The 17,503-nt window shown below is 41.1% G+C and overlaps 2 protein-coding genes across 2 annotated transcripts in view; both read left to right on the top strand.

Moving 5' to 3' along the window:
* The window catches only part of grik1a (glutamate receptor, ionotropic, kainate 1a), a 77,826-nt gene extending 71,604 nt beyond the window's left edge, over positions 1-6,222 (top strand). The window contains exon 18 of the mRNA XM_061962862.2: positions 5,831-6,222. The gene's annotated coding sequence lies outside the window, so the exon portion shown is untranslated. The remainder of the gene's footprint in view (positions 1-5,830) is intronic.
* A 277-nt stretch (positions 6,223-6,499) lies between these two features.
* Positions 6,500-17,503, top strand: part of map3k7cl (map3k7 C-terminal like) — a 48,643-nt gene continuing 37,639 nt past the window's right edge. Inside the window, exons 1-2 of the mRNA XM_061961647.2 lie at positions 6,500-6,660; positions 8,131-8,249. The gene's annotated coding sequence lies outside the window, so the exon portion shown is untranslated. The remainder of the gene's footprint in view (positions 6,661-8,130; positions 8,250-17,503) is intronic.

Genomic DNA, 17,503 nt, shown 5'->3' with positions numbered 1-17,503 from the left:
GCTTGTTTATCAACAACTTTAGCATTTTATTCATTACATTTTGAAGCTCTCAGAAGCCAAGTTATGTTATATTCCTTAATATTTATTTATGCAAGTTTGAAGTATCAATTATCTAAACACAGTTTTGTTTGCATATTTTCAGGATATATACATATGTGTATATATATATATATATATATATATATATATATATATATATATATATATATATATATGAAATACTTGACTTGGTGAATTCTAGTTGTCAATATACTCCTCTCCTCTTAACCACGCCCCCAACCACGCCCTGCCCCACCCCCGACCACGCCCCCACCCCCCACCTCTCGAAATCGGAGGTCTCAAGGTTGGCAAGTATGTCCGTTTGCATCCCGGGAGAACAAACCTCGCAGTAAGCTGCGAAAACCCCGTTATGACACTGAAAATGTTAACACATTAGAATTTATAAATAATGGATCGGTATGTTCACATGCTTTGTGTATTATTCTAATGACCCTTTTTTGAAGTTTAATTATTGGGTTTATGTTCGTTTTAAAAACATTTCCCCAAACTTAAACACAATATGTTAAATATGGAAAAATTAAAGAATAATATAACATATGCAGACATGTCTTATTCAGCATGTCTAACTTTATAAAGAATAGCAATGGATGCAGTTTCCAGCATCATTTATGATCAATTATTATTCACAAGAATTTAGTTTCATATACTCTGTCAAGTATACGCCCTCCGGTTCCCTTTTAAGAAGGGGAACCGGAGGGTGTGTTCCAACTATCGTGGGATCACACTCCTCAGCCTTCCCGGTAAGGTCTATTCAGGTGTACTGGAGAGGAGGCTACGCCGGATAGTCCAACCTCGGATTCAGGAGGAACAGTGTGGTTTTCGTCCTGGTCGTGGAACTGTGGACCAGCTCTATACTCTGGGCAGGGTCCTTGAGGGTGCATGGGAGTTTGCCCAACCAGTCTACATGTGCTTTGTGGACTTGGAGAAGGCATTCGACCGTGTCCTTCGGGAAGTCCTGTGGGGAGTGCTCAGAGAGTATGGGGTATCGGACTGTCTGATTGTGGCGGTCCGCTCCCTGTATGATCAGTGTCAGAGCTTGGTTCGCATTGCCGGCAGTAAGTCGGACACGTTTCCGGTGAGGGTTGGACTCCGCCAAGGCTGCCCTTTGTCACCCATTCTGTTCATAACTTTTATGGACAGAATTTCTAGGCGCAGTCAAGGCGTTGAGGGGATCCGGTTTGGTGGCTGCAGGATTAGGTCTCTGCTTTTTGCAGATGATTTGGTCCTGATGGCTTCATCTGGCCAGGATCTTCAGCTCTCACTGGATCGGTTCGCAGCTGAGTGTGAAGCGACTGGGATGAGAATCACCACCTCCAAGTCCGAGTCCATGGTTCTCGCCCGGAAAAGGGTGGAGTGCCATCTCCGGGTTGGGGAGGAGATCTTGCCCCAAGTGGAGGAGTTCAAGTACCTCAGAGTCTTGTTCACGAGTGAGGGAAGAGTGGATGGTGAGATCGACAGGCGGATCGGTGCGGCGTCTTCAGTAATGCGGACGCTGTATCGATCCGTTGTGGTGAAGAAGGAGCTGAGCCGGAAGGCAAAGCTCTCGATTTACCGGTCGATCTACGTTCCCATCCTCACCTATGGTCATGAGCTTTGGGTTATGACTGAAAGGACAAGATCACGGGTACAAGCGGCCCAAATGAGTTTCCTCCGCCGGGTGGCGGGGCTCTCCCTTAGAGATAGGGTGAGAAGCTCTGTCATCCGGGGGGAGCTCAAAGTAAAGCCGCTGCTCCTCCACATGGAGAGGAGCCAGATGAGGTGGTTCGGGCATCTGGTCTGGATGCCACCCGAACGCCTCCCTAGTGAGGTGTTTCGGGCACGTCCAACCGGTAGGAGGCCACGGGGAAGACCCAGGACACGCTGGGAAGACTATGTCTCCCGGCTGGCCTGGGAACGCCTCGGGATCCCCCGGGAGGAGCTGGACGAAGTGGCTGGGGAGAGGGAAGTCTGGGCTTCCCTGCTTAGGCTGCTGCCCCCGCGACCCGACCTCGGATAAGCGGAAGAAGATGGATGGATGGATGGATACTCTGTCAATTTCCACTAGATTTAATTTTAATTTTGCTTCACAATTTGTCCTTGCACCACTAAACACCATAAATTTAGTTTTCTTATCATTTAATGATAACTTATTAAAGGGGAACATTATCACAATTTCAGAATGGTTAAAACCATTAAAAATCAGTTCCCAGTGGCTTATTATATTTTTCGAAGTTTTAAAAAAAAATGTACCCATCACGCAATATCCCTAAAAAAAGCTTCAAAGTGCCTGATTTTAACCATCGTTATAAACACCCGTCCATTTTCCTGTGACATCACATAGTGAAGCCAACACAAACAAACATGGCGGAAAGAACAGCAAGCTATAGCGACATTAGCTCGAATTCAGACTCGGATTTCAGCGGCTTAAGCGATTCAACAGATTACGCATGTATTGAAACGGATGGTTGTAGTGTGGAGGCAGGTAGCCAAAACCAAATTGAAGAAGAAACTGAAGCTATTGAGCCATATCGCTTTGAACCGTATGCAAGCGAAACCCACGAAAACGACACGACAGCCAGCGACACGGGAGAAAGCGAGGACGAATTCGGCGATCGCCTTCTAACCAACGATTGGTATGTGTTTGTTTGGCATTAAAGGAAACTAACAACTATGAACTAGGTTTACAGCATATGAAATACATTTGGCAACAACATGCACTTTGAGAGGGCAGACAGCCCAATTTTCATCAATTAATATATTCTGTAGACATACCCTCATCCGCGCTTTTTTCCTGAAAGCTGATCTGTCCAGTTTTGGAGTTGATGTCAGCAGGCCAGGGAAGCTAGGGTCGATAGGGGGTTTAGCTCGCTCGTCTGCGGGAACAAACTGCCGCCATCGCTTGCCGTGCTAGCGAGGGCCTTTGTCCCTGAATTGCTCACACACTCCGGCAGATTCAATGGGGGTCTGGCGGCAGATTTCTTTGACTTTATGGTTGGAAATGCATCTGCTTTGAGTGTCGCAGGATATCCACACATTCTTGCCATCTCTGTCGTAGCATAGCTTTCGTCGGTAAAGTGTGCGGAACAAACGACTGACCATTTTCGTCGGCTTTCCCCACACCCTCGTATTTTGAACAAATTTTGTCCAATTTCTTGCCACTTTGGCATCTTTGGGCCACTGGTGCAACTTGAATCCGTCCCTGTTGGTGTTGTTACACCCTCCGACAACACACCGACGAGGCATGAGCATACCTGCCAACTACTCCGGTTTTCCCGTAATTAGTACGGTTTTCATCAACCTATTCTGGGTTACGGTTGCAGTGATAAAAAATACGGTTTTTCATTAATTAAAAAACAATTTTAAAAAAAAAGTTTTATTCACGAAATCGCGTAACAACAATGACAATCGACACTGCTTCCCGTAACTTCCTATCGAGCCATTCCGAATGCCATGCGCGAGGCTATTTATAGCACCGCTGCCAAGCTCGAGGCACCAGTTGCCATTGTTTCCAAACGAGCGAACGATCATGGAATCAGCCGGAGAAAAATCGCAAACGAGTCTTAAACCGAAAAGAAAACTGCAGTCATTCCGTGAAGAATATTCAAAAGCCTATCCGGGAATAATTATCCGTTCCAAAAAGGGTGAAAACTACGCGAATTGCACCTTGTGCAGACAAGATTTTTCGATCGGACACGGAGGAATTAGCCATGTAAAAGACCACGTTGGGACAAAAAAACACAAGTCTAATGCCGTTGCTAGCGATACAAGTGGAAAACTTTCAACGTTTTTCGTCGCCCAAACAGATTCTTTGGATGTGATAAATGCCAAAGTTTTATTTATGGAGGCAATAATTGAGCAAACAAAAAGGTAATGACACCAATGTTATCTATTGGAATTGTTTAGTACTGTTATACTGTTAAAAGTGTTGATACTATTTATGCTTTCAAGTCCAAGTTGAAGAAATCTTGTTAAATGTTGACAGCATAACTACCAAAAAGTACGTCCTTAATATTTTTGCAGTGCTATTTCTGTTGAAAAGTTCAAATGATTACATTAGAGATGTGATGTGCCACTTTTCAAGTGTCTGATGGCTTCAATTCATTGTCATTAATTTTTCATATTTTGAATTATTTTGAAAGGCGTACAAAAAAACTACATTTGAATTGTAATTCCATGCTATTGACAGGACTATTAATTTTAATGAAGTTAGCTTACCATGTTTACAGTATGATCATTGTGATAGAAATGTGAATTTTAGGCACAGAATATTTTATACAATTGAACAAGGCAGTAGATTATACAAGCTTGGACAGAAAGTTAATAATGACACTAATTTTTTTTTGAATGGAATTGTTTAGTACTGTTTTACCATTTGTTTACTGTAAAAAGTGTTTATACTTTCAATGAAAAAATTGAAGTCTTGTGAAAGGTTGACAGGATAACTGGCATTAACTGTCAAAATAATTTCAAACTATTGAAGTTAGCTTACAGAATAAACATGTCAATCAACCCATATGATTTTTGCTGTAATATTTTTGTTTTGAAAAGTCACTGTGACTGATAGAAAAGTGATGGTTTTAGCAACATTTTAACCTGTCTGAATGCTAATAATCATCTTGCGTCGGGGGGCGAAGCCTGAACCCCCCACCAGGACTTTGTCCTGGACCTACCGGGGCCTGTGGCCCCTGGACCCTGGCTACTAGGTTTTTCTGATTTCAAAAGTTGGCAGGTATGCATGAGGTCTCCAAGGTACGGAAAACAGTCGAAAAAACGGAAAATAACAGAGCTGATTTGACTCGGTGTTTGAGAAAATGGCGGATTGCTTCCCGATGTGACGCCACGTTGTGACGTCATCGCTCCGAGAGCGAATAATAGAAAGGCGTTTAATTCGCCAAAATTCACCCATTTAGAGTTCGGAAATCAGTTAAAAAAATATATGGTCTTTTTTTCTGCAACATCAAGGTATATATTGACGCTTACATAGGTCTGGTGATAATGTTCCCTTTTAATATCAAACCATTTTTTTAGCTGAATCAACTCAACCTTTATTATCCTCAACACTTCCTTCGAGTCTTCTCCTGAACAATATACATTTGTATCATCTACGACAAACTGAAATAAATACTCGCAAATGAGACTCAAAAGGTGTAAGAATGAACATTTATTCAGTATTTACATATATCCGAATTTAAGTTGTACTTCTTTTATTTCATAGTCATATTTGAAAACAGCTGGTGTTTTCCATTTCTTCTCTTGCTGCTCTGTCTGCAAGTATACTGTGTGTGTTAACCTTGAGTTCTTTGGAATGTGTTTTGACTAGCATTTGTTTTGTCTACAGAGATGGGACGAGAGAGAGGGTGGTGGGATCGGGAAGACAGACCATTTTGGGAGGCGCAATAGAATGTTCTAGGGTTAGACTGGTCTCAATCAATGTATATTGGCAAAGCTTTGAGAATATACAACAAAATACCTATTCTGTCTCTGGTGGTTTTTCAACTCAGCTTTAAGTGTCGGAAAGAACTTGGGAGCGAATTGTGACTTGAATTCCCTGGGAGGAACAACTGGTCCAAAACGCAACACCACATAAACACGTGCAAAAGTAGAGTTGAGAACCGTACCGACCCTCATTCCCAAGTTTTGGAAGTGGTCCGAAGGTGCCTTTCACACAGAACCTCGCCATTCACCTCAAAACACCGCCTTAAAGACCACTATTGATGATGATGGGTACGCCAATGCGGTCATGTGACCATTGCTGCGGACTTGACCCGAAATCTCTGCTCGTGTCTTCCAGCGTGCGTCTTTCTCGGCTCCGACGGAGGACACGGACGTCGTCCCCCAAGGTCCGAGGCGCAGGCACGTCAGCGCCGCCGTCGCACGCAGGACTCCAACACATCGTGAGACGGGACTGAACCCAAACAAAACCGCCAGTGTACACTCTTAGAACGCTCGTGTGTCCATCTTCCGTTTTTGTCTCCTGTTTGTGTGATAGTCTTTACTTCGTTTAGTTTCACTTCCAAAGTCCGCTGATTGTGGAAACGTCATTAAACCTTTACAGTAAAACTGTGGAGGTCTTGCACCTCCGGGTTCTTCGGACCACCAAGGACGGACATGACAGGCTTGACGGTTTTGTGATTTGCTTTATTTTGCAATAAACTTATCGCTCTGCTTTTCAGCAATCGCCTCTCGTCTCTGTCTCCGTTTCCGTCTCGATCTCGGGTTTTCTCTCGTCCATTAACCACTCCAACTTCTCCAACCTCTTCCTTCCCGGCTGCTGCCCTTTTATAGAGTGACAGGTGATCAGATAAACGCGCCCAGGTGGGCCATCTACGCACCTGTCGTCGATCTCGGAGCCGGCCCCGGCACACCCCGCCTCGCTGCAGGTTTGCAGGCCACGCCCCCTCACAAAAACAATTTGAAAAACAGCCTGAATTTTTAAGTGTGTAAGCATATGTGTTGACATGAAGACCGGATCCCGACAGGAAGTAAGTTGCCACCACGCGGTACCGTTGAGTTTGAAATTGTACGTTAATGATTGTGTTTCCATTGCTTAGACCCGGTCATGACGTTTCAACCGTGTCTCCCGTCTGAGCGTGAACACCTTCTTCTTCTGCACACTTCCAGGTAGGACGCCTTGCCAATCGATATCTAATCAACTCGCTGCTGGATCCCTCTAAAAGACTTCTGACTTCTCACAGTCACTCTCTACGTAGAACCCATTGTACTTGCAGAAACACACCTTAAGTTAAGTTAAAGTACCAATGATAGTCACACACACACTAGGTGTGGTGAAATCTGTCCTCTGCATTTGACCCATCCCTTTGTTCACCCCCTGGGAGGTTAGGGGAGCGTGGAAATCATTTTTGGTGATTTAACCCCCAATTCTAACCCTTGATGCTGAGTGCCAAGCAGGGAGGTAATGGCTCCCATTTTTATAGTCTTTGGTATGACTCGGCCGGGGTTTGAACTCACAACCTACCCATCTCAGGGCGGACACTCTAACCACTAGGCCACTGAGTAGGTGATATAAAGCTTGATATAAAGGTCTCATTAGGCCACGCCCTCCCACATGACACAAATACAGTGCTTACATACAAAAGGTCAGGGATGTTCAACTACATCATGAAGAGGGCCACAGGTTCAAGAGTCCAAAGGCTCAGGGGCCGGACATCGAAATGCGGATGTTTCGTCGGAAAAGGCCTCCGCGGGTTATATTCCTTTACTTACCGTATTTCCCGGACCATAGGGCGCACCGGATTATAAGGCGCACTGCTGATGAGCGGGTCTATTTGTCAGGTTCAAACACTGATGACATCTATTAAGGAATCAAACAAAGACAGAATTAAATGTGGCTCAATGAGGAGAAAGGCGTAGACCTGTGTCCCACCACGCTCTGACCAAAGATTGTACGCCTCCTCTTTTATTTGGACTTTCCCTGATTACATGGCAACAGCTAGTTTCTAAAGGGACGGGGGGTCGTAAACAGCCGTCGCCTTTGGTTACAAAACAGTTCAAAGAAAAGGCGCCTGAAAGGGGGGGTCAGGTCCTGCTTCCTCTCCGCTCTCTAGATCTCGGGTTAAGACAAATTCTTCCTGTGGATTACAAATACATCAAAGAAACCGACACCTTCATGTCGCTTCCCATCCTACACAGTGGAGTTTTACAAGCCTTTTGTTTGGTAAGATCAAAGACGGCTTTTGTCTGCTTGCCGGGAACTCATCGAAACTGTAGTGGAATTTCTGACCTTTTCACCTTTTTCTATTGTGTACCATTTGAAGAGCATATGTGTGTAAAAGTTGAGTCTATGGTCGTCCTGACATTCTACAAGATGTTTGGATTATTTGTTATGGCTAAGGGATTCAAGGATGTTGCAGAACAAACAACTGGACCTTGACATACGAGGGAAACACATAAATAACCAAGTAGACCAAGTCTATGCATGATTCGCATGATTCAAGCTCTTTTCCTTTTTTCCCTCTTTCTTTTTCTCCGGAGAAAACTGTCTGTAATCATGGCAATTCAATCCAACCTTGTACCATTTGATTATGGGTAAATAAAACTTTTGTACTAAATTCACTTTTGTTCCTGCTTAAGATTTGGACCTTCCACCACGTAAAATTGGCGTCACGAACAGGATGGTCTAGAACGCTGCAGGTTGATATCAGGACTCCCGGTATCTCAAGGCAGACAGAGTTGCACGCGCGCATCTAAAGGTAAGCAATTTTGCTTAATGTGTACCGTATTTTCCGCACCATAAGGCGCCCTGGGTTATAAGCCGCGCCTTCAATGAACGGCATATTTCAAAACTTTGTCCACCTATAAGCCGCCCCGTGTTATAAGCCGCATCTAACTGCGCTAAAGGAATGTCAAAAAAACAGTCAGATAGGTCAGTCAAACTTTAATAATATATTAAAAACCAGCGTGATGTGGGCGCGCATGGAGTCGTATATCAACATGGACGGAGCTGCGTGAAAAAAGCCACCCGGCCTCTTCGCGTAAACTTACCTTAACCACTCGCTCATCTTTTCTTCATCCATCCATCCCTTCGAGTTAGCTTTTATGATGACGCCGGCTGGAAAGGTCTCTTATGGCAAGGTCTTCCTTTTGAATATCACCATGGGTGGAAGTTTCTGGCCATTAGCATGGCAAGCTAGAACCACAGTGAAGGATGACTTCTCATTCCCTGTGGTGTGAATATTCACCGTACGTGCTCCCGTTGTATCCACAGTGCGGTTCACAGGAATATCAAAAGTCAGTGGAACCTCGTCCATGTTGATAATGTTCTCTGGCCGGATCTTTTTTTCAGCTTTCTTGTTTTTACAATATGCACGGAAAGTAGCCAGCTTTTCTTGAAAGTCTTTAGGCAGTTGCTGTGAAATAGAAGTCCGTGTGCGGATGGAGAGATTGCGTCTTTTCATGAACCGGAAACCTGTCGCTTAGTAGGAGCCATTTTGTGGTCTTTACAGATGTAAACACACAAAGGAAATGAAACGTAATATCCACGCGCTTCTTCATCTTCTACGCGGGCGGGTGGTTGCTTACAGTAGAAGAAGAAGCGCTTCCTGTTCTATGGGGGCGGGTGCTTACCTTGGCGGTTGCTTGCGTAGAAGAAGAAGCACTTCCTCTTCTACGGGGAAAAAAGATGGCGGCTGTTTACCGTAGTTGCGAGACCGAAACTTTATGAAAATGAATCTTAATATTAATCCATATATAAAGCGCACCGGGTTAAAAGCCGCACTGTCAGCTTTTGAGTAAATTTGTTTTTAGGTGCGGCTAATAGTGCGGAAAATACGGTAAATGCTGTCTGTCTGTGATAACTTAGATACAATTACCGTATTTTTCGGAGTATAGGTCGCACCGGAGTATAAGTCGCACCTGCCGAAAATGCATAATAAAGAAGGAAAAAAACAAATATAAGTCACACTATGAAAAAAACTATGAAAAAAACTGAGACTTATAGTCCGAAAAATACGGTATTCTGACACTATTTTTTTTTCCATACAAAAGGCGCACCAAATTATAAGGCGCATTAAAGGAATCATATTATAATGATTTTTTTTCTAAATGTAAAAGACTTCCTTGTGGTCTACATAAATGTTGCATAGATGATGTTTTACGGACCATCTTCAAGCCGCTTTCTGACAGTCGCTTCCCGATGCGCCGTTTTGTGGGCGCTCTTATTTACGTGGCTCAGCGTCTTCTCCCCGTCATCTTTGTTGTAGCGGTGTAGCGTGCAAGGACGGGAGTGTCAGAAGTGTCAAAAGATGGAGCTAACTGTTTTAATGACATCCAGACTTTACTTCAATCGGCAACGGAGCAGCATCTCCTCATCCGGAAACAACAACGCCAGAAATGTGTCTGGGCGGAACTCTCTAATAACTAAAATTCCTTGGGTGAATAATGTAAACTCACTACACCAGTATGTTTTAGCGCTTCCATGGCGAGTTTACTGACAGATATAAGTTAAGAACTTCACACTACTTTATATTAGAAGTGGCAAAAGTGGAGGATGAATGTTCCATAACAAGAAGATAGAGAAAAAGAAGAAGCTTATCGACTACGGTATCGGCACGGACTACAGTGGCAGATGTGCGCAAATTTTCAGTAGCGTAATTATGCGGATCTCAAATACACATCAGCAGGTACCAGAAGGTAAGAAAAATCTCTTTTGCATAATATTGTGAAACAAAACACCAGATAATATGTCCATACTTGCCAACCCTCCCGGATTTTCCGTGAGACTCCCGAAATTCAGCGCCTCTCCCGAAAACCTCCCGGGACAAATTTTCTCCCGAAAATCTCCCGAAATTCAGGCGGACTCAGGTCCTCCACAATATAAAAAAGCGTACCTGCCCAATCACGTTGTAACTATAGAATGATGGAGGGCAAGTTCTTGGTTTCTTATGTGGGTTTATTGTTAGGCAGTTTCATTAACGTCCTCCCAGCGCGGCAACAACACACAACAACAGCAGTCACGTTTTTGTCTACCGTAAAGCAGTTCGTCTGCCGTAAACAGCAATGTTGTGTCACTCTTAAACAGGACAATACTGCCATCTAGTGCATTTGATGAAAGCACTTTTGTGCGTGCCACACAGCAATGCATCATCAGAGAGGGTGTTCAGCATGGTTAGAAAAATAGTGACAGAGAATAGAACAAGGATGGACAATTCAACCCTTAACTCAACAATGAGTAGATGAGTGGTATGTGTGTGTATATGTGTAAATAAATGAACACTGAAATTCAAGTATTTATTTTTTATATATATATATATATATATATATATATATATATATATATATATATATATATATATATATATATATATATATATATATATATATATATATAATAAAATAAATATATAATAAAATAAATATAAATATATATATCTAGAATTCGCTGAATGTCAAGTATTTCTATATATATATATATATATATATATATATATATATATATATATATATATGTATGTGTGGGAAAAAAAATCACAAGACTATTTCATCTCTACAGGCCTGTTTCATGAGGGGGGGTTCCCTCAATCATCAGGAGATTTTAATGGGAGCATTCACATACCATGGTTTATATAGGGCACAGAGTGGGTGGGTACAGGCTGGCGTAGGGGCGTGGTGATTGGCTCATGTGTTACCTAGGAGGTGTTTCCGTCTGTGGCGGCATGCTGTTACAATTTCGCTGCGCTTGTTGAGGGATGACAGGTCTGGACGGTAAATAATAAACAGTTTCTCTTTCAAGCATAGGTTGCATCTTTTATTACCACTATTGTAAGGTGTGCTGGATGCAAGAATTTGCCATGTTATTGAATATTCAACATTATTGTCTTTGAGGTCCCAAATGTGTTTGCTGAGTTCTGTGGTATTCCGCAGGTTTTGGTTCCTGAAAGAAGCCTTGTGATTGTTCCATCTGGTTTTAAACTCTCCCTCGGTTAATCCTACATATGTGTCGGATGTGTTAATGTCCTTGCGTATTACCTTAGATTGGTAGACAACTGATGTTTGTAAGCACCCCCCGTTGAGAGGGCAATCAGGTTTCTTTCGACAGTTACAGCCTTTGTTGGTTTTGGAGTCGCTCTGTCCGGGGGCCGACGGCTCATTTGCAATTGTTTTGTTGTGGTTTGAGATCGTATATTGTTCATACAGCTGTAGCTCAATTTAATGTTGTTCTTGTTGAATACTCTTCTTATATATATATATATATATATATATGAAATACTTGACTTCGTGAATTCTAACTGTAAATATACCCCTCCCCTTTTAGCCACGCCCCCAACCACGCCCCCGTCCCACCCCGACCACGCCCACCCCCACCTCCCGAAATCAGAGGTCTCAAGGTTGGCAAGTATGAATATGTCTGCCATTTTGCGGTCCTTATAAACACAGCATAATAATACTTGTATCCTGACTATGGTAGCCGTAATGCCCCGACAATCCATCAAGCGGTGCGGCTTCAAAGTCGTACTAAAACATTTTGCCAGATTCTTGAGCGCCGTGTGTAATGTTCTATATTTCCAATGGAACATTTGAAGTTTTGCTGTTGTTTATTCGAGTCACATTGCAGTCTACACATATCTCTTATGTGTGACTGCCATATACTGGTCACATTTATCATTACACCATGCACCAAATAAAATGGCTTCGAGGTCGGTAAGCACAACAGGAATTATTCCGTACATTAGGCGCACCGGGTTATAAGGTTTGAGAAAATTAAAGGATTTTAAAGTTAAAGTAGCAATGATTGTCACACACACACTAGGTGTGGTGGAAATTATTCTCTGCATTTGACCCATCACCCTTGATCCACCCCCCCGGGAGGTGAGGGGAGCAGTGAGCAGCAGCGGTGGCCGCGCCCGGGAATAATTTTTGGTAATTTAACCCCCAATTCCAACCCTTGATGCTGAGTGCCAAGCAGGGGTCCCATTTTTATAGTCTTTGGTATGACTCGGCCGGGGTTTGAACTCACAACCTACCGATCTTAGGGCGTGCGCCTTATAGTCCGAAAAATACGGTAATGAGAAAGTAAAAACATCGGCTTTCACTGTCAATAAATTCATTATTCTGCCCTCGCTACTTGTTTCCAACGTGTGCAGCTCGACAGATAGTTAACAGCATGAAGAAACAGAAGCTTCAGAGGTTTTGTTGATCGTGTAGCGCTGGAACTATTTGTGGCGCGCCACATTTAGCTTTGGCAGGCCGCCACAAATAAGAATGCGTGCTTATAAACACGTCTTATAAATGCGGTTCTTCCTGACAGAATTAACCTCGGCCTCTCTTAATCTCTTCATGTAATCACTTTTTTCTTTTTGATGCGATGTAGATTAATTCTAGGATTGAGCGGGTTTTTTTTTTTGGTTTTTTTGCCTGTAATCTTCCCAGCACCGTCGTTCTTGATCAAAACCGAAGCGGCGGTATTTATGCCCCTGCCTGGCCTCCCTACCGGCATTATCTAATCCGTTATGAATGAGGGCAGGGATTACGCCCGCCGACCTTGGCATGCAGCATGTCTGAGCCGGCCAGGCCCCCGGCGGGATGACCTCACCTGGACCAAAGCCTGAATGCGGCATTTTCGGCATAAACGTCCACCATCAGACGTCTGGAACCGAGCGCCAAACTGCAGCAATAACACAAAATACTGACTCAAAAACTCAATTATTCACTACATAGAACTCCACAGCTGAGATGTGCTTGCTACCTTGTTGCTAGGCAGAATTCACAGCACTCAAGCAGGGCGTGAAAATGTTATCGGTGGTCAATATTGCAATTGAACCCTTGCTCTGTATTAAATTGAAAAATCGAGCTGATATTTAGGTCAGCTCATTTAGCAGCAAGATATGAAAAAGCAGCTGAGAATGCTGCCATCTGCTGGCTGCAGTGGGTTTTACACATCTGTCACTAGTTTTCTCTCCATTGACAATGAACGGGCAGGATCTATATATTCGAATCGATTCTTGGGGGTAACTATTCTTTGGGGAGAAAATTCCAGGAAAATCGGAAATTTGGGGAAAGGGAAAACATGTTTTTGCGTTCAATATATCGGAAGAGTAGTGTGGGTGGACGGTTGAAAGGTCGGAATCGGGTTTAAAATGGCGCAAAATTTTGAGAATTAAGGGGATTGTTGGACTTGACATATCAACATTGTTGATACGTCCATTCATTTGAATGGGAATTTCCTGGAAATTTGGGAATTTCGGTAAAACCAAGAATCTATGAACATATTGATAATAGCGCAGTTCTCCTAGATGATATGAATGGGTTGATGTTGGAATTTTTCAAATCGATTGAAAAATGTTGACGTAGTAATAGTTTGAATTGAGAATGGGTATTTGGGAATTCCTGGAATTTCGGAAAAAACGGAAATTTGTAAAAAAAAAAAAAAAAAAAAATAGGTGCGTTTGTTGTCCCCACTAAGAGGAATGTTTGGAAAGTGGAATCATCAAAAACAGTTGAAAAATGTGAACTGTGAAAACTTTCCAGAAAGAGATGCAAATAGGGCTTTAAAAAAACGTGAATTCTGGGAATTCCTGGAATTTTTGTTTTTTAAACTTTAGGGCATGAATATCTCCATTCATTTGAATGGGAATTTCCTGGAAATTTGGGAATTTCGAGAAAAAACAAGAATCTATGAAAATACTGAGCACAGTTTTCCTAGATGATATGAATGGGTTGGTGTTGGAATTTTTCAAATCGGTTGAAAAATGTTGACGTAGTAACAGTTTGAATTGAGAATGGCTATTTCGAAATTCCTGAAATTTCAGAAAAAACGGAAGTTTGTACAAAAAAAAAATTAAGTGCGTTTGTTGTCCCCACTAAGAGGAATGTTTGGAAAATGGAAAGATCAGAAACGGTTGAAAATTGTGGACTGTGAAAACTTTCCAGGAAGAGGTGCCAATAGGGCTTTATAAAACCGGGAGTTCTGGGAATTCCTGGAATTTTTTTTGATTTTATTAACTTTAGGGCATTGTTGAACTATGAATATCTCCATTCATTTGTTGGTGTTGGAATTTTTCGAATCGGTTGAAAAATGTTGACGTAGTAACAGTTTGAATTGAGAATGGCTATTTTGGAATTTCGGGAATTACGGGAAAACCGTGAATTTGTACAAAAAAATTAGGTGCGGAATGTTAAGAGGAATGTTTTAAATTTTGGAAAGATCAAAAATGGTTGAAAAATGTGGACTGTGAAAACTATCCAGGAAGAGGTGCAAATAGGGCTTTGGAAAACTGGGAATTCTGGGAATTCCTGGATATTTTTTTTTTTTTACTTTAGGGCATTGTTGAACTATGAATATCTCCATTCATTTGAATGGGAATTTCCTGGAAATTTGGGAATTTCGGTAAAACCAAGATTCTATGACAATATTGATACTAGCACCGTTGTCCTAAAGTATATGAATGGGTTGGTTTTGGAATTTTTCTAATCGATTGAAAATTCGATTAGAATTTTTTTAAACTTTAGGGCATTGTTAAACTATGAATATCTCCATTCATTTGAAAGGGAATTTCCTGGAAATTTGGGAATTTCGAGAAAAACCAAGAATCTATGAAAATATTGATATGAACACAGTTGTCCTAGATGATATGAATGGGTTGGTGTTGGAATTTTTCGAATCAATTGAAAAATGTTTGAATTGAGAATGGCTATTTCGGAATTCCTGGAAATTCGAAAAAAACGGATGTTTGTACCAAAAAAAAAAATTAGATGCGTTTGTTGTCGCCACTAAGAAGAATGTTTGGAAGGTGGAATCATCAAAAACAGTTGAAAAATGTGCACTGTGAAAACTTTCCAGGAAAATGTGCAAATAGGGCTCTAGAAAACCGGGAATTCCTGGAATCATTTTTTTTTAGAAACTTTAGGACATTGTTGAACATGAATATCCCCATTTATTTGAATGGAAATTTCCTGGAAATTTGGGAATTTCGAGAAAAACCAAGAATCTATGAAAATATTGATACGAACACAGTTGTCCTAGATGATATGAATGGGTTGGTGTTGGAATTTTTCGAATCGGTTGAAAAATGTTGACGTAGTAACCATTTGAATTGAGAATGGGTATTTCGGAATTTCGGAAAAAAATGAAATTTGTACAAAAAAAATTAGGTGCGTTTTTTTGTGCCCAATAAGAGGAATGTTTTAAAGGTGCAATGGTCAAAAACAGATGAAAAATGTGGACTGTGAAAACTTTCCAGGAAGATGTGCAAATAGGGCTTTAAAAAACCGTGAATTCCTGGGAATTTTTTTTTTTTTTTTTTTTAACTTTAGGGCATTGTTGAACAATTCGTTTGAATGGGAATTTCCTGGAAATTTGGGAATTTCGAGAAAAACCAAGAATCTATGTAAATATTGATACTAGCACCGTTTTCTTAGATGATATGAATGGGTTGGTGTTGGAATTTTTCAAATCGATTGAAAAATGTTGACGTAGTAACAGTTTGAATTGAGAATAGGTATTTGGGAATTCCTGGAATTTCGGAAAAAACGGAAATTTGTAAAAAAAAATAAAAAATTAAAAAATTAAAAAAAATTGGTGCGTTTGTTGTCCCCACTAAGAGGAATGTTTGGAAAGTGGAATCATCAAAAACAGTTGAAAAATGTGAACTGTGAAAACTTTCCAGAAAGAGATGCAAATAGGGCTTTAAAAAAACGTGAATTCTGGGAATTCCTGGAATTTTTGTTTTTTAAACTTTAGGGCATGAATATCTCCATTCATTTGAATGGGAATTTCCTGGAAATTTGGGAATTTCGAGAAAAAACAAGAATCTATGAAAATACTGAGCACAGTTTTCCTAGATGATATGTATGGGTTGGTGTTGGAATTTTTCAAATCGGTTGAAAAATGTAGACGTAGTAACAGTTTGAATTGAGAATGGGTATTTCGAAATTCCTGAAATTTCAGAAAAAACGGAAGTTTGTACAAAAAAAAAATTAAGTGCGTTTGTTGTCCCCACTAAGAGGAATGTTTGGAAAATGGAAAGATCAGAAACGGTTGAAAATTGTGAACTGTGAAAACTTTCCAGGAAGAGGTACAAATAGGGCTTTATAAAACCGGGAGTTCTGGGAATTCCTGGAATTTTTTTTTATTTTTTTAACTTTAGGGCATTGTTGAACTATGAATATCTCCATTCATTCGTTGGTGTTGGAATTTTTCGAATCGGTTGAAAAATGTTGACGTAGTAACAGTTTGAATTGAGAATGGGTATTTCGGAATTTCGGGAATTTCGGGAAAACCGTGAATTTGTACAAAAAAATTAGGTGCGGAATGTTAAGAGGAATGTTTTGATTTTGGAAAGATCGAAAATGGTTGAAAAATGGGGACTGTGAAAACTTTCCAGGAAGAGGTGCAAATAGGGCTTTAGAAAACCTGGGAATTCCTGGAATTTTTTTTTTTTTTTTTAACTTTAGGGCATTGTTGAACTATGAATATCTCCATTCATTTAAATGGGAATTTCTTGGAAATTTGTGAATGTCGGGAAAACCAAGAATCTATGAACATATTGATACTAGCACCGTTGTCCTAGATTCTAGGACAACGGTGCTTTTTTAAAGTTAAAAAAAATAAAAAATTCCAGGAATTCCCAGAATTCCCGGTTTTCTAAAGCCCTATTTGCACCTCTTCCTGGAAAGTTTCCACAGTCCACATTTTTCAACCATTTTTGATCTTTCCAAAATCAAAGCATTCCTCTTAACATTCTGCACCTAATTTTTTTTTGTACAAATTCACGGTTTTCCCGAAATTCCCGAAATTCCGAAATAGCCATTCTCAATTCAAACTGTTACTACGTCAACATTTTTCAATCGATTTGAAAAATTCCAACACCAACCCATTCATATCATCTAGGACCTAGATGATATGAATGGGTTGGTGTTGGAATTTTTCAAATCGATTGAAAAATGTTGACGTAGTAGCAGTTTGAATATTTCGGGAATTTCGGGAGAACCGTGAATTTGTACCAAAAAA

Source organism: Nerophis lumbriciformis, linkage group LG09 (genome assembly GCF_033978685.3).
Source record: "Nerophis lumbriciformis linkage group LG09, RoL_Nlum_v2.1, whole genome shotgun sequence".
Taxonomy (NCBI): Eukaryota; Metazoa; Chordata; class Actinopteri; order Syngnathiformes; family Syngnathidae; genus Nerophis; species Nerophis lumbriciformis.
The sequence above is the reverse complement of the archived record's forward strand: the minus strand, read 5'-3'. Positions and strand labels throughout refer to the sequence as shown.